Here is a 13311-nt window from a genome sequence, read left to right as displayed (position 1 = left end):
TCACGGCCGTCAAAAGGAAGTGATAGCCGAGGCTATTTGAGCCACTTCCCCGACGGCAACTCGGATGGTAATCTTGGGCATAGCATTTCACCAAATCACCTCATTCTTTGGGGCACACGTGAGGAACACAAATGCGAACAAGCCTGAATGGTCCCCAGGACTATATGCGAATGAAAACTCACACCCCAGAAGTGACTCGAACCCATACTCCCAGAAGCAACGCAACTGGTAACTACAGGGCGCCTTAATCCGCTTGACCATCACGGCCGTCAAAAGGAAGTGATAGCCGAGGCTATTTGAGCCACTTCCCCGACGGCAACTCGGATGGTAATCTTGGGCATAGCATTTCACCAAATCACCTCATTCTTTGGGGCACACGTGAGGAACACAAATGCGAACAAGCCTGAATGGTCCCCAGGACTATATGCGAATGAAAACTCACACCCCAGAAGTGACTCGAACCCATACTCCCAGAAGCAACGCAACTGGTAACTACAGGGCGCCTTAATCCGCTTGACCATCACGGCCGTCAAAAGGAAGTGATAGCCGAGGCTATTTGAGCCACTTCCCCGACGGCAACTCGGATGGTAATCTTGGGCATAGCATTTCACCAAATCACCTCATTCTTTGGGGCACACGTGAGGAACACAAATGCGAACAAGCCTGAATGGTCCCCAGGACTATATGCGAATGAAAACTCACACCCCAGAAGTGACTCGAACCCATACTCCCAGAAGCAACGCAACTGGTAACTACAGGGCGCCTTAATCCGCTTGACCATCACGGCCGTCAAAAGGAAGTGATAGCCGAGGCTATTTGAGCCACTTCCCCGACGGCAACTCGGATGGTAATCTTGGGCATAGCATTTCACCAAATCACCTCATTCTTTGGGGCACACGTGAGGAACACAAATGCGAACAAGCCTGAATGGTCCCCAGGACTATATGCGAATGAAAACTCACACCCCAGAAGTGACTCGAACCCATACTCCCAGAAGCAACGCAACTGGTAACTACAGGGCGCCTTAATCCGCTTGACCATCACGGCCGTCAAAAGGAAGTGATAGCCGAGGCTATTTGAGCCACTTCCCCGACGGCAACTCGGATGGTAATCTTGGGCATAGCATTTCACCAAATCACCTCATTCTTTGGGGCACACGTGAGGAACACAAATGCGAACAAGCCTGAATGGTCCCCAGGACTATATGCGAATGAAAACTCACACCCCAGAAGTGACTCGAACCCATACTCCCAGAAGCAACGCAACTGGTAACTACAGGGCGCCTTAATCCGCTTGACCATCACGGCCGTCAAAAGGAAGTGATAGCCGAGGCTATTTGAGCCACTTCCCCGACGGCAACTCGGATGGTAATCTTGGGCATAGCATTTCACCAAATCACCTCATTCTTTGGGGCACACGTGAGGAACACAAATGCGAACAAGCCTGAATGGTCCCCAGGACTATATGCGAATGAAAACTCACACCCCAGAAGTGACTCGAACCCATACTCCCAGAAGCAACGCAACTGGTAACTACAGGGCGCCTTAATCCGCTTGACCATCACGGCCGTCAAAAGGAAGTGATAGCCGAGTCTATTTGAGCCACTTCCCCGACGGCAACTCGGATGGTAATCTTGGGCATAGCATTTCACCAAATCACCTCATTCTTTGGGGCACACGTGAGGAACACAAATGCGAACAAGCCTGAATGGTCCCCAGGACTATATGCGAATGAAAACTCACACCCCAGAAGTGACTCGAACCCATACTCCCAGAAGCAACGCAACTGGTAACTACAGGGCGCCTTAATCCGCTTGACCATCACGGCCGTCAAAAGGAAGTGATAGCCGAGGCTATTTGAGCCACTTCCCCGACGGCAACTCGGATGGTAATCTTGGGCATAGCATTTCACCAAATCACCTCATTCTTTGGGGCACACGTGAGGAACACAAATGCGAACAAGCCTGAATGGTCCCCAGGACTATATGCGAATGAAAACTCACACCCCAGAAGTGACTCGAACCCATACTCCCAGAAGCAACGCAACTGGTAACTACAGGGCGCCTTAATCCGCTTGACCATCACGGCCGTCAAAAGGAAGTGATAGCCGAGGCTATTTGAGCCACTTCCCCGACGGCAACTCGGATGGTAATCTTGGGCATAGCATTTCACCAAATCACCTCATTCTTTGGGGCACACGTGAGGAACACAAATGCGAACAAGCCTGAATGGTCCCCAGGACTATATGCGAATGAAAACTCACACCCCAGAAGTGACTCGAACCCATACTCCCAGAAGCAACGCAACTGGTAACTACAGGGCGCCTTAATCCGCTTGACCATCACGGCCGTCAAAAGGAAGTGATAGCCGAGGCTATTTGAGCCACTTCCCCGACGGCAACTCGGATGGTAATCTTGGGCATAGCATTTCACCAAATCACCTCATTCTTTGGGGCACACGTGAGGAACACAAATGCGAACAAGCCTGAATGGTCCCCAGGACTATATGCGAATGAAAACTCACACCCCAGAAGTGACTCGAACCCATACTCCCAGAAGCAACGCAACTGGTAACTACAGGGCGCCTTAATCCGCTTGACCATCACGGTCGTCAAAAGGAAGTGATAGCCGAGGCTATTTGAGCCACTTCCCCGACGGCAACTCGGATGGTAATCTTGGGCATAGCATTTCACCAAATCACCTCATTCTTTGGGGCACACGTGAGGAACACAAATGCGAACAAGCCTGAATGGTCCCCAGGACTATATGCGAATGAAAACTCACACCCCAGAAGTGACTCGAACCCATACTCCCAGAAGCAACGCAACTGGTAACTACAGGGCGCCTTAATCCGCTTGACCATCACGGCCGTCAAAAGGAAGTGATAGCCGAGGCTATTTGAGCCACTTCCCCGACGGCAACTCGGATGGTAATCTTGGGCATAGCATTTCACCAAATCACCTCATTCTTTGGGGCACACGTGAGGAACACAAATGCGAACAAGCCTGAATGGTCCCCAGGACTATATGCGAATGAAAACTCACACCCCAGAAGTGACTCGAACCCATACTCCCAGAAGCAACGCAACTGGTAACTACAGGGCGCCTTAATCCGCTTGACCATCACGGCCGTCAAAAGGAAGTGATAGCCGAGGCTATTTGAGCCACTTCCCCGACGGCAACTCGGATGGTAATCTTGGGCATAGCATTTCACCAAATCACCTCATTCTTTGGGGCACACGTGAGGAACACAAATGCGAACAAGCCTGAATGGTCCCCAGGACTATATGCGAATGAAAACTCACACCCCAGAAGTGACTCGAACCCATACTCCCAGAAGCAACGCAACTGGTAACTACAGGGCGCCTTAATCCGCTTGACCATCACGGCCGTCAAAAGGAAGTGATAGCCGAGGCTATTTGAGCCACTTCCCCGACGGCAACTCGGATGGTAATCTTGGGCATAGCATTTCACCAAATCACCTCATTCTTTGGGGCACACGTGAGGAACACAAATGCGAACAAGCCTGAATGGTCCCCAGGACTATATGCGAATGAAAACTCACACCCCAGAAGTGACTCGAACCCATACTCCCAGAAGCAACGCAACTGGTAACTACAGGGCGCCTTAATCCGCTTGACCATCACGGCCGTCAAAAGGAAGTGATAGCCGAGGCTATTTGAGCCACTTCCCCGACGGCAACTCGGATGGTAATCTTGGGCATAGCATTTCACCAAATCACCTCATTCTTTGGGGCACACGTGAGGAACACAAATGCGAACAAGCCTGAATGGTCCCCAGGACTATATGCGAATGAAAACTCACACCCCAGAAGTGACTCGAACCCATACTCCCAGAAGCAACGCAACTGGTAACTACAGGGCGCCTTAATCCGCTTGACCATCACGGCCGTCAAAAGGAAGTGATAGCCGAGGCTAATTTGAGCCACTTCCCCGACGGCAACTCGGATGGTAATCTTGGGCATAGCATTTCACCAAATCACCTCATTCTTTGGGGCACACGTGAGGAACACAAATGCGAACAAGCCTGAATGGTCCCCAGGACTATATGCGAATGAAAACTCACACCCCAGAAGTGACTCGAACCCATACTCCCAGAAGTAACGCAACTGGTAACTACAGGGCGCCTTAATCCGCTTGACCATCACGGCCGTCAAAAGGAAGTGATAGCCGAGGCTATTTGAGCCACTTCCCCGACGGCAACTCGGATGGTAATCTTGGGCATAGCATTTCACCAAATCACCTCATTCTTTGGGGCACACGTGAGGAACACAAATGCGAACAAGCCTGAATGGTCCCCAGGACTATATGCGAATGAAAACTCACACCCCAGAAGTGACTAGAACCCATACTCCCAGAAGCAACGCAACTGGTAACTACAGGGCGCCTTAATCCGCTTGACCATCACGGCCGTCAAAAGGAAGTGATAGCCGAGGCTATTTGAGCCACTTCCCCGACGGCAACTCGGATGGTAATCTTGGGCATAGCATTTCACCAAATCACCTCATTCTTTGGGGCACACGTGAGGAACACAAATGCGAACAAGCCTGAATGGTCCCCAGGACTATATGCGAATGAAAACTCACACCCCAGAAGTGACTCGAACCCATACTCCCAGAAGTAACGCAACTGGTAACTACAGGGCGCCTTAATCCGCTCGACCATCACGGCCGTCAAAAGGAAGTGATAGCCGAGGCTATTTGAGCCACTTCCCCGACGGCAACTCGGATGGTAATCTTGGGCATAGCATTTCACCAAATCACCTCATTCTTTGGGGCACACGTGAGGAACACAAATGCGAACAAGCCTGAATGGTCCCCAGGACTATATGTGAATGAAAACTCACACCCCAGAAGTGACTCGAACCCATACTCCCAGAAGCAACGCAACTGGTAACTACAGGGCGCCTTAATCCGCTTGACCATCACGGCCGTCAAAAGGAAGTGATAGCCGAGGCTATTTGAGCCACTTCCCCGACGGCAACTCGGATGGTAATCTTGGGCATAGCATTTCACCAAATCACCTCATTCTTTGGGGCACACGTGAGGAACACAAATGCGAACAAGCCTGAATGGTCCCCAGGACTATATGCGAATGAAAACTCACACCCCAGAAGTGACTCGAACCCATACTCCCAGAAGCAACGCAACTGGTAACTACAGGGCGCCTTAATCCGCTTGACCATCATGGCCGTCAAAAGGAAGTGATAGCCGAGGCTATTTGAGCCACTTCCCCGACGGCAACTCGGATGGTAATCTTGGGCATAGCATTTCACCAAATCACCTCATTCTTTGGGGCACACGTGAGGAACACAAATGCGAACAAGCCTGAATGGTCCCCAGGACTATATGCGAATGAAAACTCACACCCCAGAAGTGACTCGAACCCATACTCCCAGAAGCAACGCAACTGGTAACTACAGGGCGCCTTAATCCGCTTGACCATCACGGCCGTCAAAAGGAAGTGATAGCCGAGGCTATTTGAGCCACTTCCCCGACGGCAACTCGGATGGTAATCTTGGGCATAGCATTTCACCAAATCACCTCATTCTTTGGGGCACACGTGAGGAACACAAATGCGAACAAGCCTGAATGGTCCCCAGGACTATATGCGAATGAAAACTCACACCCCAGAAGTGACTCGAACCCATACTCCCAGAAGCAACGCAACTGGTAACTACAGGGCGCCTTAATCCGCTTGACCATCACGGCCGTCAAAAGGAAGTGATAGCCGAGGCTATTTGAGCCACTTCCCCGACGGCAACTCGGATGGTAATCTTGGGCATAGCATTTCACCAAATCACCTCATTCTTTGGGGCACACGTGAGGAACACAAATGCGAACAAGCCTGAATGGTCCCCAGGACTATATGCGAATGAAAACTCACACCCCAGAAGTGACTCGAACCCATACTCCCAGAAGCAACGCAACTGGTAACTACAGGGCGCCTTAATCCGCTTGACCATCACGGCCGTCAAAAGGAAGTGATAGCCGAGGCTATTTGAGCCACTTCCCCGACGGCAACTCGGATGGTAATCTTGGGCATAGCATTTCACCAAATCACCTCATTCTTTGGGGCACACGTGAGGAACACAAATGCGAACAAGCCTGAATGGTCCCCAGGACTATATGCGAATGAAAACTCACACCCCAGAAGTGACTCGAACCCATACTCCCAGAAGCAACGCAACTGGTAACTACAGGGCGCCTTAATCCGCTTGACCATCACGGCCGTCAAAAGGAAGTGATAGCCGAGGCTATTTGAGCCACTTCCCCGACGGCAACTCGGATGGTAATCTTGGGCATAGCATTTCACCAAATCACCTCATTCTTTGGGGCACACGTGAGGAACACAAATGCGAACAAGCCTGAATGGTCCCCAGGACTATATGCGAATGAAAACTCACACCCCAGAAGTGACTCGAACCCATACTCCCAGAAGCAACGCAACTGGTAACTACAGGGCGCCTTAATCCGCTTGACCATCACGGCCGTCAAAAGGAAGTGATAGCCGAGGCTATTTGAGCCACTTCCCCGACGGCAACTCGGATGGTAATCTTGGGCATAGCATTTCACCAAATCACCTCATTCTTTGGGGCACACGTGAGGAACACAAATGCGAACAAGCCTGAATGGTCCCCAGGACTATATGCGAATGAAAACTCACACCTCAATCTTTCGTACATTACGCTTCACTGTTGGAGGTAAATCAAAAATCACTTCTCCAAAATTCATTTTTATTTCTAGTCTGACGCGACACGGGCGCGTTTCGTAAAACTTATTACATTTTCAAAGACTTCACAAATACACAACTGATTAGAACTTGCGTTTCCCTGATTTTATATCTACATTTTGAGTGAGGTGGGAAGGGTGATGTGGCATTACATTTGAGTGAGGTGGGAAGGGTGATGTGGCATTAACACAAGACAGAACACTAGGGGATATTAATAGGGTATTAAAAGTATCAACACAAGACAGAACAGAAACAATGGGTATTGAATAGAAGTGTTTGTAGAAAGCCTATTGGTCCATATTTCTTGATGCTTCTATATTGGAGCGGAGTCTTGAGGTGGGTAGAATATAGTTGTGCAATAATTGGCTGTTGATTGCTGGTGTTGACTTCTTGATGTGTAGTGCCTCGCAAACGTCAAGCCGCCTGCTATCGCTGTATCTATCGATGATTTCTGTGTTGTTTACTAGGATTTCTCTGGCGATGGTTTGGTTATGGGAAGAGATTATATGTTCCTTAATGGAGCCCTGTTGTTTATGCATCGTTAAACGCCTAGAAAGAGATGTTGTTGTCTTGCCTATATACTGGGTTTTTTGGAGCTTACAGTCCCCAAGTGGGCATTTGAAGGCATAGACGACGTTAGTCTCTTTTAAAGCGTTCTGTTTTGTGTCTGGAGAGTTTCTCATGAGTAGGCTGGCCGTTTTTCTGGTTTTATAGTAAATCGTCAGTTGTATCCTCTGATTTTTGTCTGTAGGGATAACGTTTCTATTAACAATATCTTTCAGGACCCTTTCCGCTGTTTTATGAGCTGTGGAAAAGAAGTTCCTGTAAAATAGTCTAATAGGGGGTATAGGTGTTGTGTTAGTTGTCTCTTCGGAGGTTGCATGGCTTTTCACTTTCCTTCTTATGATGTCTTCGATGAAACCATTGGAGAAGCCGTTATTGACTAGGACCTGCCTTACCCTACAGAGTTCTTCGTCGACTTGCTTCCATTCTGAGCTGTGGTTGAATGTGGTTGAACCCTAGCCAGCACAGAAGCCTTCCAGCAACTGGCATAACAGGTACGCCTTAACCCGCTCCACCACCTGCTCAGACCCTTAAAAGAGATGGCAATTTCGGAGTATTTAAATACACCAAAGATCACCACCTCCCAAGAGCACTAGAGCAATTGAGGGGTCATTTATACGTTTATTTCATCAAGTCCCTGTTAATATGGGAAGACACAGTGTCTATGCTTAAGGCACAACTCTCCTAAACATGAGAGTGAAGTATACAACTTTAGAACACTTTCCCACCAGGAGACTCGAACCCTAGCCAGCACAGAAGCCTTCCAGCAACTGGCATAACAGGTACGCCTTAACCCGCTCCACCACCTGCTCAGACCCTTAAAAGAGATAGTAATTTCGGAGTATTTAAATACACCAAAGATCACCACCTCCCAAGAGCACTAGCTCTTGGGCACTAGCCCAAGAGCTCCCAATAGACACTGTGTCTTCCCATATTAACAGGGACTTGATGAAATAAACGTATAAATGACCCCTCACTTGCTCTAGTGCTCTTGGGAGGTGGTGATCTTTGGTGTATTTAAATACTCCGAAATTACCATCTCTTTTAAGGGTCTGAGCAGGTGGTGGAGCGGGTTAAGGCGTACCTGTTATGCCAGTTGCTGGAAGGCTTCTGTGCTGGCTAGGGTTCGAGTCTCCTGGTGGGAAAGTGTTCTTAAGTTGTATACTTCACTCTCGTGTTTAGGAGAGTTGTGCCTTAAGCATAGACACTGTGTCTTCCCATATTAACAGGGACTTGATGAAATAAACGTATAAATGACCCCTCACTTGCTCTAGTGCTCTTGGGAGGTGGTGATCTTTGGTGTATTTAAATACTCCGAAATTACCATCTCTTTTAAGGGTCTGAGCAGGTGGTGGAGCGGGTTAAGGCGTACCTGTTATGCCAGTTGCTGGAAGGCTTCTGTGCTGGCTAGGGTTCGAGTCTCCTGGTGGGAAAGTGTTCTAAAGTTGTATACTTCACTCTCGTGTTTAGGAGAGTTGTGCCTTATTTATATATATATATATATATATATATATATATATATATATATATATATATATATATATATATATATATATATATATAATAATAATAATAATATTTATTTAGGTAAAGGTACATACATAAAGAGATTTTACAAAGTTTGTTGGCTTTATAGATAGAGCTAGTACATACAATGCCTAAAGCCACTAATTACGCAAAGCGTTTCGGGCAGGAAAAAACACTAATGACTAAAGCTTAAAACTAATGGGTAAAAAGAAAAAAATGCGTTGAGTACAAATAAAAATAGAGGTAAAAGAGGGGGGAACATTGTTGAAAAAGCAGCACAAATACAATTACAAATTATTACAGAAAATTACATTCAAACAGCGTTGATTTGAAAAACAAAAAAAAAACAAAAAACATACATGGGTTGACAATAGAGGGGTAAGGTAGGTTACAGGGAATTTATTAGGTATAGCTTCGTTTTTAACTTAAACTGGTTGAGAGAGGTACAGTCTTTAACATGGTTGGGAAGGTCATTCCACATTCTGGGCCCCTTGATTTGTAGAGCATTTCTGGTTTGATTAAGTCGTACTCTAGGAATATCAAAACTGTATTTATTTCTGGTGTGGTGCTCATGGGTTCTGTTACAACCTTCTATGAAGCTTTTGAGATCAGGATTGGCATTATAGTTTAGCGTTTTATATATGTATAATACACATGAGAGAATGTGCAGTGACTTAATGTCTAACATATTCAGAGATTTGAGTAGGGGTACCGAGTGATGTCTGGGGCCAGAATTGGATATTGTCCTAATAGCATATATATATATATATATATATATATATATATATATATATATATATATATATATATATATATATATATATATATATATATATATATATATATATATATATATATATATATATATATATATATATACACATATACAAAGCCAGTGTACAATTCAATTTCTTTCTTTATTATGCACCCCATACCCATCCCGTGGGCGGTGGTGTAAAGAATTACAGAGGCACATAATTGGTTCAGGAACTGAACTCTCTAGTTCGTTTAGCTAAGCAAATAACAATTTTGACGCTAGTTGCGAAATTATTAATGTTGTATACACATGTACACACTCTCATACATACATGGAAATTCCTGGCTGTGACGGGTTCAGAGACTACATAACAGGAACTATAATAACAATGGGTGGACCAAAGATAATAGTGGCAGTCATTTACAACCCTCCCCTAAATGACAGTAGACCTAGACAGGAGTTTGATAGGAACAACACGGCAACCATTAATATAATAGAGAGAGCAGCTTCAGTTGCCTGCAGGAATGGCTCAAGACTCTTAATCATGGGCGATTTCAACCATGGAAAGATAGACTGGGAGAATGGGGACCCACATGGTGGTGCAGATACGTGTTAGTTTAGTTCATTTATTATGCACCCCATACCCGTCTTGTGTGTGGGAACCGACCTGTGAGATTTATATTTATTTAATTTATATGAATTTATATTTACGTTAATTTATATACTTCGATAGCAATTTGTATAATGATAAGTGGACTGTATTTCTGCAATAATCTCATAATCTCACAAATCGATCCTCTACACATTAGGGGGGGGGGGTTTATATTAATTGAATATATATGCAGCCAATCAAACTACAGTAATAGACTACATACATTGAAGAGGTTCCTTATCTTATAGTACAGCAGGTTAGTCCACCAGATATAACTAGGGTGTAGACACCAAATTATCCTCTTTGAGGTAGCTTCCATCACCCAGTAACTGATGCACAAAGCCTTGCTTCCTCGTCTTGACCTGTCAAAAGGGCGCTAACTGTGAAGCCAGAAACCTAGTATATGACAGGTATTTCAGAGAAAACTGTACATGGAACAATGAAGACCTGGCTTAATTACCTTTAGTTTGAGGCTATATCGTGCTCTAATCGGCTAACCCTACCCAATGACATTAATGGCCACTAATGATAGATAATGGGTTTCGGAAAGAACACTTAACTTGATTTGATGACAGCGTGTTGAAAATGGTACACCTTTGGTTTCCATAACACTACGTCCAAGTAAATTTAACAGGAGCCGAATTTGCTCCCTGTGAGCCTCTGGTCTAGTATCAACAATGGCTGCCCTCCTTCCTCCTCTGCGCCTGGCTTACATTGTCCAGATTTCAGAAAGTGATAGAAGGGTCACATTTACTCTACTTTAATATTGATAATTAAGTTAATTTATATGAGATGTTTTATGATGGTAAAGTCCAAAGACTAATGTATTTAAGAATAATTCCCAGCAGAATAGCTGGTGAATTATAATAGTATGTGGTGATGATATCCCGTTTTCTTTAGACGGTAATTCCACTACAAGTTACGTTTTCTATACGTTACTTGTTGGTAATACAGCAGCAATTATTATCTGTCTGTATGATATATTAAATGGTGTCGGATTTTCCGACATTGTGGGCGGTAGTGGAAAGGGTTACAGAGGCACATAATGGGCTCAGGGACTGAACCCAACAATTCATTTAGCTAAGCAAGTTATAATCTTGATGAGCTAGTTACAAAATTCAATATAAGTCATCACATCAACAATGGGTTCGAGATCGACCTCAAGTACAGGTTCTAAATTAAGCAACTGACATATGTGGAGAGCTAGTGTCAAAATTTATATGTTTGTCCTGCACACCGCCCCCCATCCAGTGGGCAGCGGTGGATAGGTTACAATCACTTAGTTACTACCTACAGTTAGCAAACTGGGGAAATTTGGCTAAAATTTCTGGTAGCAGATCATTTTGAATGAAATATTGACACATCGCTGGAACATTGGTTATAGAATTGTCTCTAAATTCACGTATCTTTTCGCACTCCATCACATAGTGACGGAGGGTGTGCGAATAATTTTGTTGACACAGTTTACATTTGGTCAGGTCTACATCAGCAGATAATGAGAATTCCCAGAGATACTTGTAACCGAGTCTAAGCCGAGCAGTAGCAACATCTAGAAGACTGCTGATTTTATTGGATGATCCATAGATGTGTGGCTCCTCTTGCATGATAGTATGATGATAGATGGAATTACTGGTGTCAATTTCACTTTGCCTCAGATCTACAAGATCTTGTTGAAGTTCTCGGTGTACTGCTGCTCTTAGATTGCTCATTGACAATCCAAGGTTACACTCAACGGCTCCTTTAAAGGCAGATTCTTTGGCTAACTTATGAGCTCTATCATGCATTCGGAGGCCAACATGGGATGGAGACCACATGAAATGGACTCTGTTACCATCCTTAATAATTTTGTTGTATTTGTGTCTAGCTTCGGACACGAGCATGTTACAGTTATGTCTTAAAGAGTTGAGAGCATTTAAGGATGATAAGGAGTCACTTACAATTAATGTATCAAGTTTTGAGACTTGTACACATTTCAGTGCAAGGATCAAGGCAAATAGTTCAGTCTGAAGGGTAGAGGCCCAGTTGTTTATACGGACTCCCCACTCAAAGTATAGGCCATCGCCCATTGTCAGGACAACTGCACTTCCAGCTGCACCCGTGGTGCGGTGTAGGGAACCATCAGTGTATATAATTTGAGAGAGAGAATGCTCTGTGGACAGAGCATCAATATGGCTTAAGGCGTTGAGCTTTGCCTCAAGACGAAGCTTGGGCTGATCTCTAATTTGCTTCTTGGGTGGAAAGGGAGGGATTAAAACTGGAAAGGGTGTAACCTCCCACGGTGCAGGAAAGTGCCGTTGTTGTTTCTCTTGGTACAAATCATGAACCCCATACATTCTGAGTTGAGTTCCAGTTTTTGTTATCCATTTGGAACAATGCTGATCTTCAATAAAGAAATTCTGGAGGGCTTCTGTGCAAGGATTAGGATGAGTTAGCCTAAGCATTTTTATACCAATTTGACAGTTAATTTCAGTAACACGATCAACAACGCTCAGAATATTAAGTTCCTTTCTCATATTAAGTATCTTTGTGGTACGAGGGCACCCAAGGATTATCCTCAAGGCTTCGTTCTGCAATTTTTCAAGCCCTCCAAGCTTTCTTTCAGGCATCAAAACAAGCAGAGGTGCAGCATAATCCACTAAAGATCTGATGTATGCAAAGTACATCATTTTGACAATTCTGACATTGGCACCATAGCCTGAATGATAACCTGCAACAGCCTTGAGAGCTCGGAGCCTCTCTTTAAACTGACGACAGAGTCTGAATACAACAGGACCATACAGTGGCACCTCAAGGCCAAGGTATTTGAATCTGTTTACATAGTCAAGCTGGGAGCCATCAGACAGTTGCATCTTGCGAACAGCTCCTCCCTGCCTGGGTGGGCGCCGATTTAGTATCTTTGTTTTCTCTGCTGAGATAATTAAACCTAGGTCCTGACATGAGTCTAATACAGAGTTAAGAGTGTTCTGCGTGTTAGCATACCCAGCGGTGTGTATCATTATATCATCAGCATAGCTAATGATGTGGACGTTGGGTTTGCTCGGTATAGAGTTTAACAGCGTGTT

Source organism: Procambarus clarkii, chromosome 32, assembly GCF_040958095.1.
Source record: "Procambarus clarkii isolate CNS0578487 chromosome 32, FALCON_Pclarkii_2.0, whole genome shotgun sequence".
Classification (NCBI taxonomy): domain Eukaryota; kingdom Metazoa; phylum Arthropoda; class Malacostraca; order Decapoda; family Cambaridae; genus Procambarus; species Procambarus clarkii.
Note: the sequence above shows the minus strand (reverse complement) of the source record.